We start from the raw sequence: 16539 nt of genomic DNA on the forward strand, positions 1-16539 counted from the left end.
CAAAAAAATAAAGGGAACACTAACATAACAAATCCTAGATCTGAATGAATGAACTAATCATATGAAATACTTTTGTCTTTACATAGTTGAATGTGAAAGAAAGGATCATCCAGCGCAAGGTGTGCAGGTAAAGTCTTGCTTTTATTAGGGTATTCCAACAGAAGTCACATACAGAGGATAGTGTCTGACGCGTTTCGCACCTAGGTGCTTAATCGTAGACTGTCAGTCTACTGTTGGAATACCCTAATAAAAGAAAGACTTTACCTGCACACCTTGTGCTGGACGATCCTTTCTTTCTACGTGTGTGCACCAGGCTGAGGGCTGGACCGGCGCGTCCCTGCACAGGTGATCCAGAAATTGGTTGGGAGAGTGAGCGGACAAGCATTCTGCAATAGTTAAATGTGCTGACAACAAAATCAGACAAAAATGGAGCAAGACATGATGTCCCAGATGTGCTCATTCGGATTCAGGTCTGGGGAACAGGCGAACCAGTCCATAGCATCAATGCCTCACACACTCCAGCCACATGAGGTCTAGCATTGTCTTGCATTAGGAGGAACCCAGGGCCAACCGCACCAGCATATGGTCTCACAAGGGCTCTGAGGATCTCATCTCAGTACCTAATGGCAGTGTGGTTACCTCTGGCAAGCACATGGAGGGCTGTGCAGCCCCCAAAGAAATGCCACCCAACACCATTACTGACCCCCCCCCCCCCCCCGCCAAACCTGTCATGCTGGAGGATGTTTCAGGCAGCAGAACGTTCTCCATGGCGTCTCCAGACTCTGTTAAGTCTGTAACATGTGCTCAGTGTGAACCTGCTTTCATCTGTGAAGAGCACAGGGCGCCGGTGACAAATTTGTCAATTTTGGTGTACTCTGGCAAATGCCAAACTTCCTGCATGGTGTTGAGCTGTAAGCACAATCCCCACCTGTGGACATCGGGCCCTCATACCACCCTCATGGAGTCATGTTTCTGACCATTTGAGTGGACATATGCATATTTGTGGCCTGCTGGAGGTCATTTTGCAGGGCTCTGGCAGTGCTCCTCCTTGCACAAAGGTGGAGGTAGTGGTCCTGCTGCTGGGTTGTTGCCCTCCTACGGCCTCTTCCAGGTCTCCTGATGTACTGGCCTGTCTCCTGGTAGCGCCTCCATGCTCTGGACACTACGCTGACAGACACAGCAAACTTTCTTGCCAAAGCTCACATTAATGTGCCATCCTGGATTAGCTGCACTACCTGAGCCACTTGTGTGGGTTGCAGACTCCTTATCATGCTACCACTAAAGTGAAAGCACCACCAGCATTCAAAAGTGACCAAAACATCAGCCAGGAAGAATAGGAACTGAGAAATGGTCTGTGGTCAGCACCTGCAGCACCACTCCTTTATTGGGGGTGTCTTGCTAATTTCCTATAATTTCCACCTGTTGTCTGTTCCATTTGCACAACAGCATGTGAAATTGATTGTCAATCAGTGTTGCTTCCTGAGTGGACAGTGTGATTTAACAGAAGTGTCATTGACTTGGAGTTACATTGTGTTGTTTCAGTGTTCCCTATATTTTTTTGAGCAGTGTACATCTCCTGCTGTCCACTAAGATTCCAGTGGGAGCTGAAGCTAAAAGGTGAGAGTGTCCCTTTAAAGTGGCCATGTGTCTGTTGCATGTGTTCCATAATATTTCATACATCTATTCGTGGATGGAAATAAAAACCTCTCTCATATATTAAAACATTTTTCTTCATATATTACAACTGCATTAGCTATACAGGAATGCTTGGGGTAGGGTCACACGTCCCTTATTTTGCTGTGTATTTTCCTATCCATTGAAGTCAATGGGTAGCAATATCAGCTGCTTATTTTGTTACCCATTGACTTCAATAGGTAGGAAAATACACAGCAGCAATTACCGCATGTGTGACCCTACCCTAAAGGAAAACAGATCAAATGTTTAAATATAAATTTGTATTCGTGTTGAAAAAAGCCTTCTATTTTGTGGAATAGCTTAATCCACTACTCACTTAGGCTATGTTCACACTACGGAATGTCCGCACAGAGAATCTCCATGCGGACATTCCACAAACTGAGCGCCGGCACTAGGACCGCACATGAATGCGACGTCTCATAGGCGGCTATGCATTCCGTGCAGTGTTCGCAGAAAGAATGGACACATTCAGTCTCTTTGCAGACACGGAAAATAGAGTTTTCGTGCTGGAAACATCTGGCACTGTGTGCACAGCGCAGCAGAATCCCGCTGAATTTAACGGAACTCTGCTGCAGCGGAATCTCCGTGCCAAATTCCAATGCGGAATCCGGCTCGGAAATTCTGACATGTGAACATACCCTCACGATACCAAAATTATATACTGCACCCACTGGAAGCGGTGACCACTTAAAGGGATTATCCACCATATTTTAGTCCATACCTGCCAGCCTATCTGGGTATATCCTGTTGGAGTTTGGTCTCTTAAACTACACATCCCATAGTTCCATGCTTGTAAATGTGAAGTTACTTTCCTCCCTCCCACACATCAGCCACCCCCACCCATTGCAGCACAAATAAGCTCGAAGGATCAGTGTTTTCTAATCAGGGTGCCTACCGCTGTTGCAAAATTATCTTTCTGTCGCTTCACCCATTGAAGCAGGACTGGCTCCCTTTACACAACTGACTAGTGATGTCAGGTCTCGACACACTGCAACCTGGGAAATCCCAAGACATGAGTAATTTTGTATGCTGTTAAAAATAAATATTTGGGCGAAAATCACATAAGAATTGCGAGACCGCCGTCACACACAGGTACAGACACTATATTTACAGCCCCTGTAGCATAGTCAAATAAAACAAATCCTGGAATACCCCTTTAAAGGGAATCTGTCAGATCATATTGATGATAAATACCTACAACTGTTGTGCGGTAATAACTCAATTATAAATTATGGTCATAAAAGTGATTAATTATGAAAAATGTAAAAATTATGAAAATTATAAAAAATATCTAAATAATTACCTGGTGAATTGTAGACAAAGCCAATCAATACAATTCACATGTGAGTCCGACTTTTTCCTCAGATATCAAGTTCTTATTGTGATGGGATGACATTAACACTTAAAGGGGTATTGCAGGAAAAAACCTTTTTTTTATATATCAACTTGCTCCAGAAAGTTAAACAGATTTTCAAATTACTTCTATTAAAAAATCTTAATCCTTTCAGTACTTATGAGCTGCTGAAGTTAAGTTGTTCTTTTCTGTCTAAGTGCTCTCTGAGGACATGTGTCTTTGGAACTGTCCAGAGTAGAAGCAAATCCCATTGCAAACCTCTTCTACTCTGTGCAGTTCCCGAGACAAGCAGAGATGTCAGCAGAGAGCACTGTTGCCAGACAGAAAAGAACAACTCAACTTCAGCAGCTGATAATTATTGGAAGTATTAAGATTTTTTAATAGAAGAAGTAATTTACAAATCTGTTTAACTTTCTGGAGCCAGTTGATATAAATTTTTTTTTTTTTTTTACTGTAATACCCCCTTTAAGTATGTAGTTTTGCAATATACAGTAATACACAGATATTATAAAAGTATGCAGATTTATTGGTTATAAGGTTATAAACATAAATGAGTAACAAACACAATGATAAATGCAAATTAATATCAATTAGATATGTTAGTAAAGCATTATAAGCTTGTTAATTGACTACATATCAGTAGAACGATACATGTGAGTAGTAACTTGTTACAAGATAACAGGAGCTACTAGGTTACCGTATATACTCGAGTATAAGCAGAGTTTTTCAGCATGATTTTCCGTGCTGAAAACACCTCCCTCGGCTTATACTCGAGTGAACTCTCCGCCTGTCAATCTCTTCTCAGTGGTCTTCAACCTGCGGACCTCCAGATGTTGCAAAACTACAACTCCCAGCATGTCCGGGCATGCTGGGAGTTGTAGTTTTCAAACATCTGGAGGTCCGCAGGTTGAAGACCACTGCCGGGCCTTCCTCATCATCCAGGCCCCCCCCCCCCCCTTAGTTTTCTACTTGCCTCCCCTCGGTGGGAAGGAAGGGCGAGCTGGTACGGGCCATCAATGCTGCAGGGACCGTCCAGTGGGGAGGGTTTGTCGTTCTGGGCTGTCCATCTTCACCAGCCGGTCCCGGACTAGTGACGTTGCTTTGACGACAACGCACAGGGACGTTCATGCGCAGGGACCAGGGACGTCCCTGTGCATTGTCGTCAAGCCCACATCACTAGTCCGGGGCCGGCCCGGTGAAGATGGATAGCCCGGAACGACTAACCCTACCCACTGGACGGTCCCTGCAGCATAGTTGGCCCGGACCAGCTCACCCGGCTGGCAGTGGTCTTCAACCTGCGGACCTCCAGATGTTACAAAACTACAACCGGGCATGCTGGGAGTTGTAGTTTTGCAACATCTGGAGTTCCGCAGGTTGAAGACCACTGATTGAAGGGATTGACAGGCGGTGATGATGAAGGTAGGGTATGATGACAGGGTGATGATGACAGGGGTCTGGATGATGACAGGGGTCTGGATGATGACAGGGGTCTGGATGATGTATTATAGTCGAGTCAATAACTTTTCCTGGGTTTTTGGGGTGAAATTAGGGGCCTCGGCTTATATTCGGGTAGGCTTATACTCGAGTATATACGGTAGGTATATCATATAAGAAAAAGGTTACACATCACTGTGCTCAGAGGAAACCTCATGATATCAAGATGGGCAATATCTAATCATAGACGTCAATATGGAATGCTAAATACACTCCCTGCCCCCTTCTAACCAACTACAAATCACGATTCCATGAATGAGCAAATCTAAGAATGTAAACATGGAAGAACACTTCCGCCCATTCTGGACTATTTTATACATGACTGTGGTAAGACTATTAAGACTAATAGTAGAGATATATGACCTCGCTAGACTATATTTTAGGAGGAAGAACTTGAAACAAGTTTCCTGTGTGGGAAATATACTTATAACACTTAGCTTGGCAAGTAGGAGTTCTATCAATATCTAAAGCAATTGTTCAATGCTTTCTTATAGATCTGCAGGAAAGACTCTTCTGCAGTTAGAATCTATAATACAGAACATCCTAAAAATATAATCTCAATATGGAGATAATTATTCTATTTAATTAATTTATTCGCCAATCTAAATGGTATAATTCCATCCACATTATCCAAATTGGTCTTAATTAAATGGAATACCATTTTTGTGTCTCCTACCAAGTCTATGTAAGAATTTCATTTCCGTTCCCAGGAAAGCTGAATGTCCCATAATCGCATAGTCATGAGCAGCCATAGTTCGGTACCGTCTAATCAGTCCGGCTTGCTGGGATCTACGATATCATGGCTTCCATCTTGTGGAACTCTTTCAGTGGCAGACCACTTTGTCTAAGTCTTTTCTCTAGCTCTAGGTGTGTCCCTAGGTCTCTTCTTTGTGTATGTTTTTTGTTTACATCTGGTTTAACAGACTTTTTAATTAGTTAGACACACTCTCCTAAATTGGAATTCCCCAATGAATGTAGGTTGGGCGTGTACATATGATAATGACTATGACATCACTATGTCTTTCTGGTTGGTGTAATGTCAACTACCCATATGCTAGGGGGTGCTATTGCATAGGCAATCAGTATCATTACCATTAAGGGTTAACTGTCCAAAGTTGGTTTCAAACCCATATTCCACACATGATGTATGGAGCCCTAAATTAGAAATTCAGGGATTATCTTTGACATATATAAGTAATTAAAGGGGTACTCCGCCCCTAAACATCTTATACCCTATCCAAAGGATAGGAGATAAGATGTCAGATCTACCATGCAGCACCCACCTTTAGCGGCTTCCGGAACAGCTGGAGGTCCTCAGGCTGAGTCCATCTCGACCACGAGGACGGAGCATAGTGACGTCATGGCTCCACCCCCTCAATGCAAGTCTATTGGAGGGGGATGACAGCTGACACGCCCCCTCCCATAGGCTTGCATTGAGGGGGCTGAGCGTGAGGTCACACAGGGCAGAGCCGTGACATCACTATGCTCCGTCCCCGTGATCGCCAGTAATCAGACCCAGAGCTAACGCGCTCCGGGGACTGATTCTAACGGGGTGCGGCGTGGAAGATCATGGGGGTCCCCAGCGGTGGGACCCCTGCGATCAGGCATCTTATCCCCTATCCTTTGGATAGGGGATAAGATGTCTTAGCGACAGAGTACCCCTTTAAAACCTGGATTCTCATAGACATCTTGGGGCCTACCTAGATATGCAAATTTATTGGAGAGATAAGAATACTATGGAGGTCTCTTTCAGACGTGTGAATCTCTCTCTGTGTCTGGTCGATTGAGTGATATTCACAAGACTGGCTAACTAACCCTCTCATCTGTCTTATCTAAATAGCCATAAATATCTAAAGAGACAACAAATGTTCTTCTCCCAGACTGGCACATGTAGAGAAGAACTTTGGAATACACTGTGGTCTATTTAGAGCAAACAACATCGCGGACACATCATGCTATTATTCTATTAAACATAGGGATTCATTTTTGGGGCCTACAACTGTACAAGTATGACACAACTCACAAGTATCAACACAAAAAGCCTAGTGATGATATTGGGTTGGCTAGGGAAGTGGGAAGGAATGCTGACGTGTTGTGAGGGTATATTTTCTTCCCACTTCCCTAGCCGACCCAATATAATCACAAGGAGTTTTGTGTTGATACTTACCTTTAACACCTATATACTCTTTTCAAGAATGTTGCATTAAATTCTGTATTGCCTACTACTGTATATGCCAGGTATACTGGTGGCCCTGCAATGTGTAATCATTATTTATGCACTTTATCTTGATTGTATTTCATACCTCACAGCAGTCAGGTTAGTCTGGCGGTTGTTGTCCTTTTTAAGCAGTTTTTATTGAAATTTCTAATAAAGATATATATTTGTGATTTACTACTTGGGTCCAGCTTGAGTTGTAGGTATTTATGGTTAATAGGTTGATCACACGGGACATTTATGTGTTGAGTTGTAACTTTGCCCACATACTTTGGGTCACACAGCTCATATTGACGATATGAGCTAAAGAAAACATGAGCTAGGTAATAGCATGACTAAATCAACACAAATTTTTGTTAGCACTGATGGGTTCACCACAAATTCCAAAATGATGGTTTTCTCCCTGAGCTGAAGTGTTAAGGAGGTGGGGCAAAGCGGCTAAGTGCTGCAAGCTAGTACCTGTACATCAACCAGGGAATGGAGGGGGACCCAGGTGGTGAGTGATACTGTAGCACTTCAGCAATTTGGCCCTGTCTCTCTGACACTTGAGTCTGGGTAAAAAAAAATTTAAATAACCATTTCATAAATTGTAGCAAACCCATCAACACTAACAAAGGCATATTTAATATCATTATCCATGTGTGGCTGTGTCTGCAGCTAATACCACAAATATGAGCCAATAGATTTCTCAGACCCTTTCCAGTAGGTGCAGTATTCAATTGTGATATAGTAGATGTGTAGCGGATAAAGCTATTCTACAGTACTGGGAGTAGAAGGCTTCATTCCACACGAAAAACCTTTTTAATGCTTAGTAATTTAGTAGCTCAGCTATATTTATTAAACCCGCAAAAAGTCTGATATTTTATATATTTTTACTTCCTTGTTCTGACACTTATACTGTTTATCGTTCTTTAATCCAAGATTCTGATAAATACACTGCTCCAAAATATAAAGGGAACACTTAAATAACACAATGTAATCTCCAAGTCAATGACACTTCTGTGAAATCACACTGTCCACTCAGGAAGCAACACTGATTGACAATCATTATCTCATGCTGTTATACAAATGGAACAGACAACAGGTGGAAATGATAGGCAATTAGAAAGACACCCCAATAAAGGAGTGGTTCTGCAGGTGGTGACCACAGACCACTTCTCAGTTCCTATACTTCCTGGCTGATGTTTTGGTCACTTTTGAATGCTGGCGGTGCTTTCACTCTAGTGGTAGCATGAGACGGAGTCTACAACCCACACAAGTGGGTCAGGTAGTGCAGCTAATCCAGGATGGCACATCAATGCGAGCTGTGGTAAGAAGGTTTGCTGTGTCTGTCAGCGTAGTGTTCAGAGCATGGAGGCGCCACCAGGAGACAGGCCAGTACATCAGGAGACGTGGAGGAGGCCAACAACCCAGCAGCAGGACCACTACCTCCACCTTTGTGCAAGGAGGAGCACTGCCAGAGCCCGGCAAAATGACCTCCAGCAGGCCACAAATGTGCATGCGTCCACTCAAACGGTCTGAAACAAACTCCATGATGGTGGTATGAGGGCCAGACGTCCACAGGTGGGGGTTGTGCTTACAGCCCAACACCGTGCAGAATGTTTGGCACTTGCCAGAGAACACCAAGATTGGCAAATTCACCAATAGCACCCTGTGCTCTTCACAGATGAAAGCAGGTTCACACTGAGCACATGTGACAGACATGACAGAGTCTGGAGACGCCTTGGAGAACGTTCTGCTGCCTGCAACATCCTCCAGCACAACCGGTTTGGCAGTGGGTCAGTAATGGTGTGGGGTGGCATTTTTTGGGGGGTCCGCACAGCCCTCCGTGTGCTTGCCAGAGGTAGCCTGACTGCCATTAGGTACCGAGATGAGATCCTCAGACCCCTTGTGAGACCATATGCTGGTGCAGTTGGCCCTGGATTCCTCCTAATGCAAGACAATGCTAGACCTCATATGGCTGGAGTTTGTCAGCAGTTCCTGCAAGAGGAAGGCATTGATGCTATGGACTGGCCCGCCCGTTCCCCAGACCTGAATCAGATTGAGCACATCTGGGACATCATGTCTCACTCCATCCACCAATGCCACGTTGCACCACAGACTGTCCAGGAGTTTGTGGATGCCAACTCATCAGGAGCATGCCCAGGCATTATAGGGAGGTAATTCGGGCATGTGGAGGCCACATACACTACGGAGTCTCATTTTGACTTGTTTTAAGGACATTACATCAAAGTTGGATCAGCCTGTAGTGTGGTTTTCCACTTTGATTTTGAGTGTGACTCCATATCCAGACCTCCATGGGTTGATAAATTCGATTTCCATTGATAATTTTTGTGTGATTTTGTTGTCAGCACACTCAGCTATGTAAAGACAAAAGTATTTCATACGATAAGTTCATTCATTCAAATCTAGGATGTGTTATCTTAGTATTCGCTTTATTTTTGTAAGCAGTGTAAAGAAGTATATATATACTAAATGGTATCTTTGTTTAAAGGGACACTTTAAAAGTTACTTTTTAATATGCTTGCCAAAAACATATAGTCAGTATTTTATTTCTCAATTACGTAAAATATACTTTACGCAGTTTTGACTTTGGACACTAGATGTCAGCACAACTAACTGCATTTACACAAGTAAAAATTACGCTTCTGCTTTTATAGCCTATAATAAAAACGAAATCTGATCTAATTTAGTAGACTGAGGGTTGATTATAGGTCTAGTGTATTACCTAAACCAAGATTGTGCACACACCAGAAGGCAGAAACATTTGCCACAGAAATTCTGATTCCGTGCTCTACAGAAAGAATGGACATGGCAATTCTTTCTGCGGAATCTGCTTGGAAATGCATTGCTGTCTATGGATCTTGTCTTCAGATTGTCCGTCCCGGAAACTTGATTAGAGGAAAGTAAAATTTTGTAATGTGATTTGGGGAGATTTTGCAGAGGAAAATGTTTACCAATAACCCATTGCAACCAACCAGTTTGCTTCTCTTATTTTCTAGAGGTCTTTTTATTTATTTAAAGAAACAATCTATATGATCAACTTTTCCTCTGCACAGTAACTGTGCCATACAGACCCTTATCCCTTATAATTAAAGATTCTATAATGACAGGGATTGTTCTACTGGACTGGCGATTAGCAAATGTGGAACCAATATTGAAAAAGGGGTCAAAAAGGGATCCTGGGAACTATAGGCCTGTAAAACATTTTTTGTGGATAACATTTTTGAGGGTTTTCTGAAAGATTCTATTCTGGAGTGTCTTAATGAAAATAACCTAACAGAGCACCAACATTTGTTTTTGCGGGTTTGGCCCTGTCAAACTAATCTGATCAGCTTCTATGAGGAGGTCAGCTATAGATTGAATCAAGGTAAAATGGCCATTCCGTGTTGGAGTTCCCTCCTTCCAACTACAAGTTCCAAGATTCCTTGTTTATAAGTGTGAGGTCACTTTTCTCCCTCCCACACAGCAGCCACCCCACCCATTGAAGCACAGATAAGCTACCTTCCATGCTCTGCTGTAATCAACAGACCAGTGTTTTTTTAACCAGGGTACCTCCAGCTGTTCCATATATGCAGGGTGGGCCATTTATATGGATACACCTTAATAAAATGGGAATGGTTGGTGATATTAACTTTCTGTTTGTGGCACATTAGTATATGTGAGGGGGGAAACTTTTCAAGATGGGTGGTGACCATGGTGGCCATTTTTAAGTCAGCCATTTTGAATCCAACTTTTGTTTTTTCAATAGGAAGAGGGTCATGTGACACATCAAACTTATTATTTCACAAGAAAAACAATGATGTGCTTGGTTTTAATGTATCTTTATTCCTTCATGAGTTATTTCCAAGTTTCTGACCACTTATAAAATGTGTTCAATGTGCTGCCCATTGTGTTGGATTGTCAATGCAACCCTCTTCTCCCACTCTTCACACACTGATAGCAACACCGCAGGAGAAATGCTTGCACAGGCTTCCAGTATCCATAGTTTCAGGTGCTGCAGAATGGGCAAAACAAAAATTGGAACAGGACCCTCAGTTTATGCAGAAGATTTTGTTCAGTGATGAGGCAAACTTTTATGTGAATGGTGAAGTTAACAAACAAAACCACCGCTATTGGTCTGACACTAACCTACATTGGATAGATCCCTCCAAGACTGTTGGAACACAAAAATTGATGGTATGGTGTGGTATATGGGGGTACAAAGATAGTGGGGCCATTCTTCATCAATGGAAACCTCAAGGCCACTGGATATGCGAAATTGCTACATGATGATGTGTTTCCCTCTTATTGCACTGAAGCTGGCACGTTCCCCGAGTTTTTTTTAGCAAGATGGTGACCACCACATTATGGGTGTCAGGTCCGAGCATTCCTAGATGAACAGTTTCCTGGAAAGTGGATTGGTCGTCGTGGGCCAGTTGAATGGCCCCCAAGGTCTCCCGATCTGACCCCCTTAGACTTTTATCTTTGGGGTCATCTGAAGGCAATTGTCTATGCTGTGAAGATACGAGATGTGCAGCACCTGAAACTACAGATACTGGAAGCCTGTGCTAGCATTTCTCCTGCGGTGTTGCTATCAGTGTGTGAAGAGTGGGAGAAGAGGGTTGCATTGACAATCCAACACAATGGGCAGCACATTGAACACATTTTATAAGTGGTCAGAAACTTGTAACTAACTCATGAAAGTTACGTTAAAACCAAGCACATCATTGTTTTTCTTGTGAAATTCCCAATAAGTTTGATGTGTCACATGACCCTCTTCCTATTGAAAAAACAAAAGTTGGATTCAAAATGTCCAACTTCAAAATGGCCGCCATGGTCACCACCCATCTTGAAAGGTTTCCCCCCCTCACATATACTAATGTGCCACAAACAGGAAGTTAATATCACCAACCATTCCCATTTTATTAAGGTGTATCCATATAAATGGCCCACCCTGTATATAATTTTGTGAGCATGACAAAGCCCTATTAAGCGCAAAACAATCATAGTACTGGCCAACTCTCCTCTGTCCATACTATCTCTGCCATGGTGTTTTAATCGACACAAAGAGAACTCTATTTGTATGCCTATAAAATAGCATACATTGTTACTTTACATAAAAAAATATGCCAAATATTTAACTCAGAAGCAAGGACTTAGACATGAACATTACCTTACATGTGGCGACATTTCCCCACAGAGGCTTCTTCCGGAAGAAGCCTCTGTGGCGAAATGTCGGGTTGTGGCAGTGTGGACACGCTCTCCTGTACTATCTGGTAACTATGCAATGCACTTTGCTTTGATGTGTGTAATGCTTATGCACTTTGTCTTGACATTGAACCAGAGGTTTAAGGCTGTTGGCCTCCTGGTACAGGACTGTATTCACAGCATATCAACACTTTAAACTATTACGACATCTTTGTGCATTTTGTTTTTTATACATTGTATTATTTCAAGCCGATAGAGCGCCCACTGCCATATGTTCAGTATCCTGTCTGTGTCTCCACTCCATGTTCTCCACTATATGGTGAACTTGGGGCCATTTTTTATATGTTTTTATGAATGTCTTCTCAAAGCTTTACAAATTGATCTGTACACGCCTTCTTTCGTTTTTGTTTATGCCTTAATTCAATGCGTGGGATTTTCTACGTTATTTGGGGATCCCTGTGGATTATTTAGTACTGTCGGTGCAGCATATATCCAAACTTAAGTCTTTGGTTCAGTTTCTTGTTCACTAATATCCAAAAGACAATATTACACCACTCCCAGATTTGTTGCACAGTCCACATAAAAGTCATCTGTTCATACTGTTCTTCATGCCTCTTATGTTCCTGTATTTGTTATATAGAGGAGTTAGTAGGTTACATGCAGTCATCTCATGGAATATTTAGTTTGTGCTGTTAGTATGGTTAGTATTATTTACTCACAAATCTTAGGACAGTCCCATTAGTCACCACCCTCCAATTATCAGCATGTCACCACTCACAGGCTTATTGCACGATGCTCATTGTAAACATTCACTTATTGCACTTGGAAATTATTGTTAATGTAGTATAATATACATGATATCGCATGAAATTGCACTTCCCATTTGTTCCAACATATTCAGATAGCTCAGTGTTAACACTGGTTACTATATTAGTAAAAGAAACCTTTTATACCGAACTTGCTTCATTCGTCCTTGTAGGTTGCCATTCTCTGGCCACACCTTATTTGGAGATTCAGATTCAACGCGTTTCCAGCTATAAAATCATCAGGAATCAGTCACGGCATTTCTTCAGAGCCAGATACGCTCGCTGTAGCGTGTGGTAGACATGACACTGATGGCGGCCATGTATTGGTATGCAGTTAGAGCTACTCTTATGTATCGGTCTAGACCCGCCCACACCAGTATCCTGACCAATCACAACCTCTCCCCTACACGATGATGCCTTAAGCGATGTCTTACTTGAGCTGAGTCTGGTTCTCTCTCTGGTGATGTGGAGGTGGTGACTCGCTAATCCAAGCCTCGTTTTTACTTTTGTTGTCTAGCAACCATAGCAGCTTGCGTTTCACAACAGAGGTACTCGTCACATCGTTACATAAGATACCTTACACATATCTCCTACTAATATACAAATTATTTCTGCTTTGATGGGGTAACTTTCCTACAGAAACGCGGTGTGGCAATGGGGAGCCCTTGTACCCCAGCTACGCTAATCTGTATTTAGGATTTTGGGAGGACCAGCAGGTCTTCACAGAAGAAATATCACTCTTGACCGGATCCATAAATTTATGGATCCGGTACATAGATGAGATTTTCTTAATTTCAGTCCTTTGTGCAGTTTGTCTCCAAGCTAAATGATAATGATTTAAAATTTACCCATACCATTAGTTCACAGGAATTGGTATTTTTAGATTTAAAAATCTGGATTGACAGTAACCAACAAATTCTCACTACTTTGTATCGATAAGAGACGGCCACAAATACCCTGCTTCAGTGGGGGAGTTGTCATCTACCTCCCATGAAGCAGGGTATCCACATCAGTCAATAGCTATGGGTGCGACGTAATTGTTCCACATTTGAAGAGTTCAATAGTCTACAGAGTTATGCAGCCCTATTTTTGAAAAGTAGAGGCTACCCTAACAGGACCCTTAAAAAAGCATATGTGAGGGCTCTAATGAGTAATGGAAATGATTTACTGTTTGTCCAAAAAATATGAGCATAAACAAGAACCTCTCCAGATCATTGGTACATATGATGAAAAGGCTACTGAGGTTAGGAAAAAATAATGCCCCCTTTTTTAAAGGACCATCTAATGCATAGTTATTTGGCTCCAAATCCCTTACGAGGTATGTGGCTGAAAAGCAAGGTGACAGGTACATACCCATGTGGGAAGTGCTCCATTTGTGGCTATGTGGTACAAAATTAAAACGTTTAGGTCAGTGGCAACCGGAAAAGAATATAAAATGAGGCATTTCGCTAACTAACACTGTCGGGGTAAGTATATGTACTTCCTTGCCCATGCCCTAAAAACTATGTGGGCAAGACATTTAGACCCCTAATAAAAACAGATACAAGAGCATATTGGAGACCTTGTAAATGAACGTAATTCGCCAGTTGCTATACATTTTAAAAATCATAATAGCAGCTGTAGAGGCCTGAAGGATAAATTATTGAAGTGGTAATGCACCCACATGAGGTGGGGAAGTGGGATAAGTTACTGCTTCAAAAAGAAGCAGAATGGACCTTCGGACCACAGGCAGTAAAATCCTCAGGCTTGAATGATTTTATTTCCTATTCCTGCTTTTTATTATGTCCACCTACCAATCTATTGAAATAACAGCTACATATGGAATAGCACGTATCCGCCTTGCTTTGCCTCTGGTGAAAGATATTCGTTAGGCATACTAAATTTATTTATTTATCTGTCACTTATTTGCTATTTATGTATATCCAATACTTGCCATTTGTTCACTGGCAATGTTTACATTTTTCAGCTGTATATGAGTAGGAGACATGTGTAATGTATCTTATGTAACGATATCACCAGAGATAGAACCAGACTCGGATCAAGTGAGACGTCACTTAAGGCACCATCGTGTAGGGGAGAGGTTGTGATTGGTCAGGATACTGGTGTGGGTGGGTCTAGACCGATACATAAGAGTAGCTTTGACTGCATACCAATACATGGCCGCCATCAGTGTCATGTCTACCACACACACTACAGCGAGAGTATCTGGCTCTGAATAAATGCTGCCTTAACTGATCCCTGATGATTTTATAGCTGGAAAAACACGTTGAATCCGAATCTCCAAATAAGGTGTGGCCACAGAAAGGCAACCTACACGGACGAATGAAGCAAGTTCGGGATAGAAGGTTTCTTTTACTAATATAGTAACCAATGTTCACACTGAGCTATCTGAATATGTTGGAACAAATGGGAAGTGCAATATCATGTATATTATACTACATTAAGCAATAATTTCCAAGTGCAATAAGTGAATGTTTACAATGAGCATAGTGCAATAAGCCTGTGAGTGGTGACATGCTGATAATTGGAGGGTGGTGACTAATGGGACTGTCTTAAGATTTGTGAGTAAATAATACTAACCATACTAACAGCAAAATATTCCATGAGATGACTGCATGTAACCTACTAACTCTACATAACAAATACAGGAATATAAGAGGTACAAAGAACAGTACGAACAAATGACTTATGTGGACTGTGCAAGAAATCTGGGAGTGGTGTAATATTGTCTTTTGGATATTAATGAACCAGAAACTGCACCAAAGACTTAAGTTTGGATATATGCTGCACCGACAGAACTAAGTGAACATTCCATGGATTGGATTACTTGGTGTTGCCTGTGAAAATAATTATACAAGAGAGCAACAGTATAATGGTTTGAAACACTTGGACTTGAGCTAATATTGTATATATTATTACCCATCTACTGTATTATAGCGTGTACACTTAGATGGCGGCCTATTTGTAAGGCGATTTAAGTTTTTTTGCACTCTGGATATAAGTTAATACTAAATAAAAGTTAGGTTTTATATCTCACTTTCAATCAGCGCTTCGTATATTGTACTGTCAGACAAATAATAAAGAAATTCTAGTGTGTAAAATCACTAATCAGTGCACTCAATGTTCTATTTTCCCATTCTCATTATGGGGTACTAAGTGCAGAATGATATGGCGGAAGCTTGAATTTTGTTGATTTTAGCACAAAGCAGCAACATAACAAAATGTGAAAAAAGTGAAAGGGTCTGAAGACATTTTCCGAATACATTGTAGAATACCAATGGCAAAAGCCTATGGGTGGAAATGGTGCTCTGTCTGTGGGAAGAGAGATTTTTTTAAATAATTAAGAACTCTATTTAGTAACATTTTGATGTGCATTTTTTTTTACCACAAACTCCAAACCAAACCAGGACAGGTAATCGGTATCATCAGTGTCACCTGCACTACACACCTGTACTAACCGGTTAGTGAAGGTAAGAGGGATGAGAGTTTCCCTATAGGCCAAGCATCTCTACTATTCGCCCCAAAAACATGAGCATTCACATGTTTTAAATGGGGAGAGAAGAAGTAAGCCATTACTAGATGCCTATGGTGACTGCTTATCTCCCCTAGAGGAGAGACCTCCATAAACACTCCGTTTGCCTTCATTGACAGGCTTGGTCAACTAAAATGTGCTGGGGGGTACACAATCTGTGCCTAGAGGCTCTGAAACAATATGGATATGGTCATTACTGTAACAAGTGATAATGATGCATGAATTATTCACTTATGTTATTCCATCTTCTATA

Source organism: Hyla sarda, chromosome 2 (genome assembly GCF_029499605.1).
Source record: "Hyla sarda isolate aHylSar1 chromosome 2, aHylSar1.hap1, whole genome shotgun sequence".
Taxonomy (NCBI): domain Eukaryota; kingdom Metazoa; phylum Chordata; class Amphibia; order Anura; family Hylidae; genus Hyla; species Hyla sarda.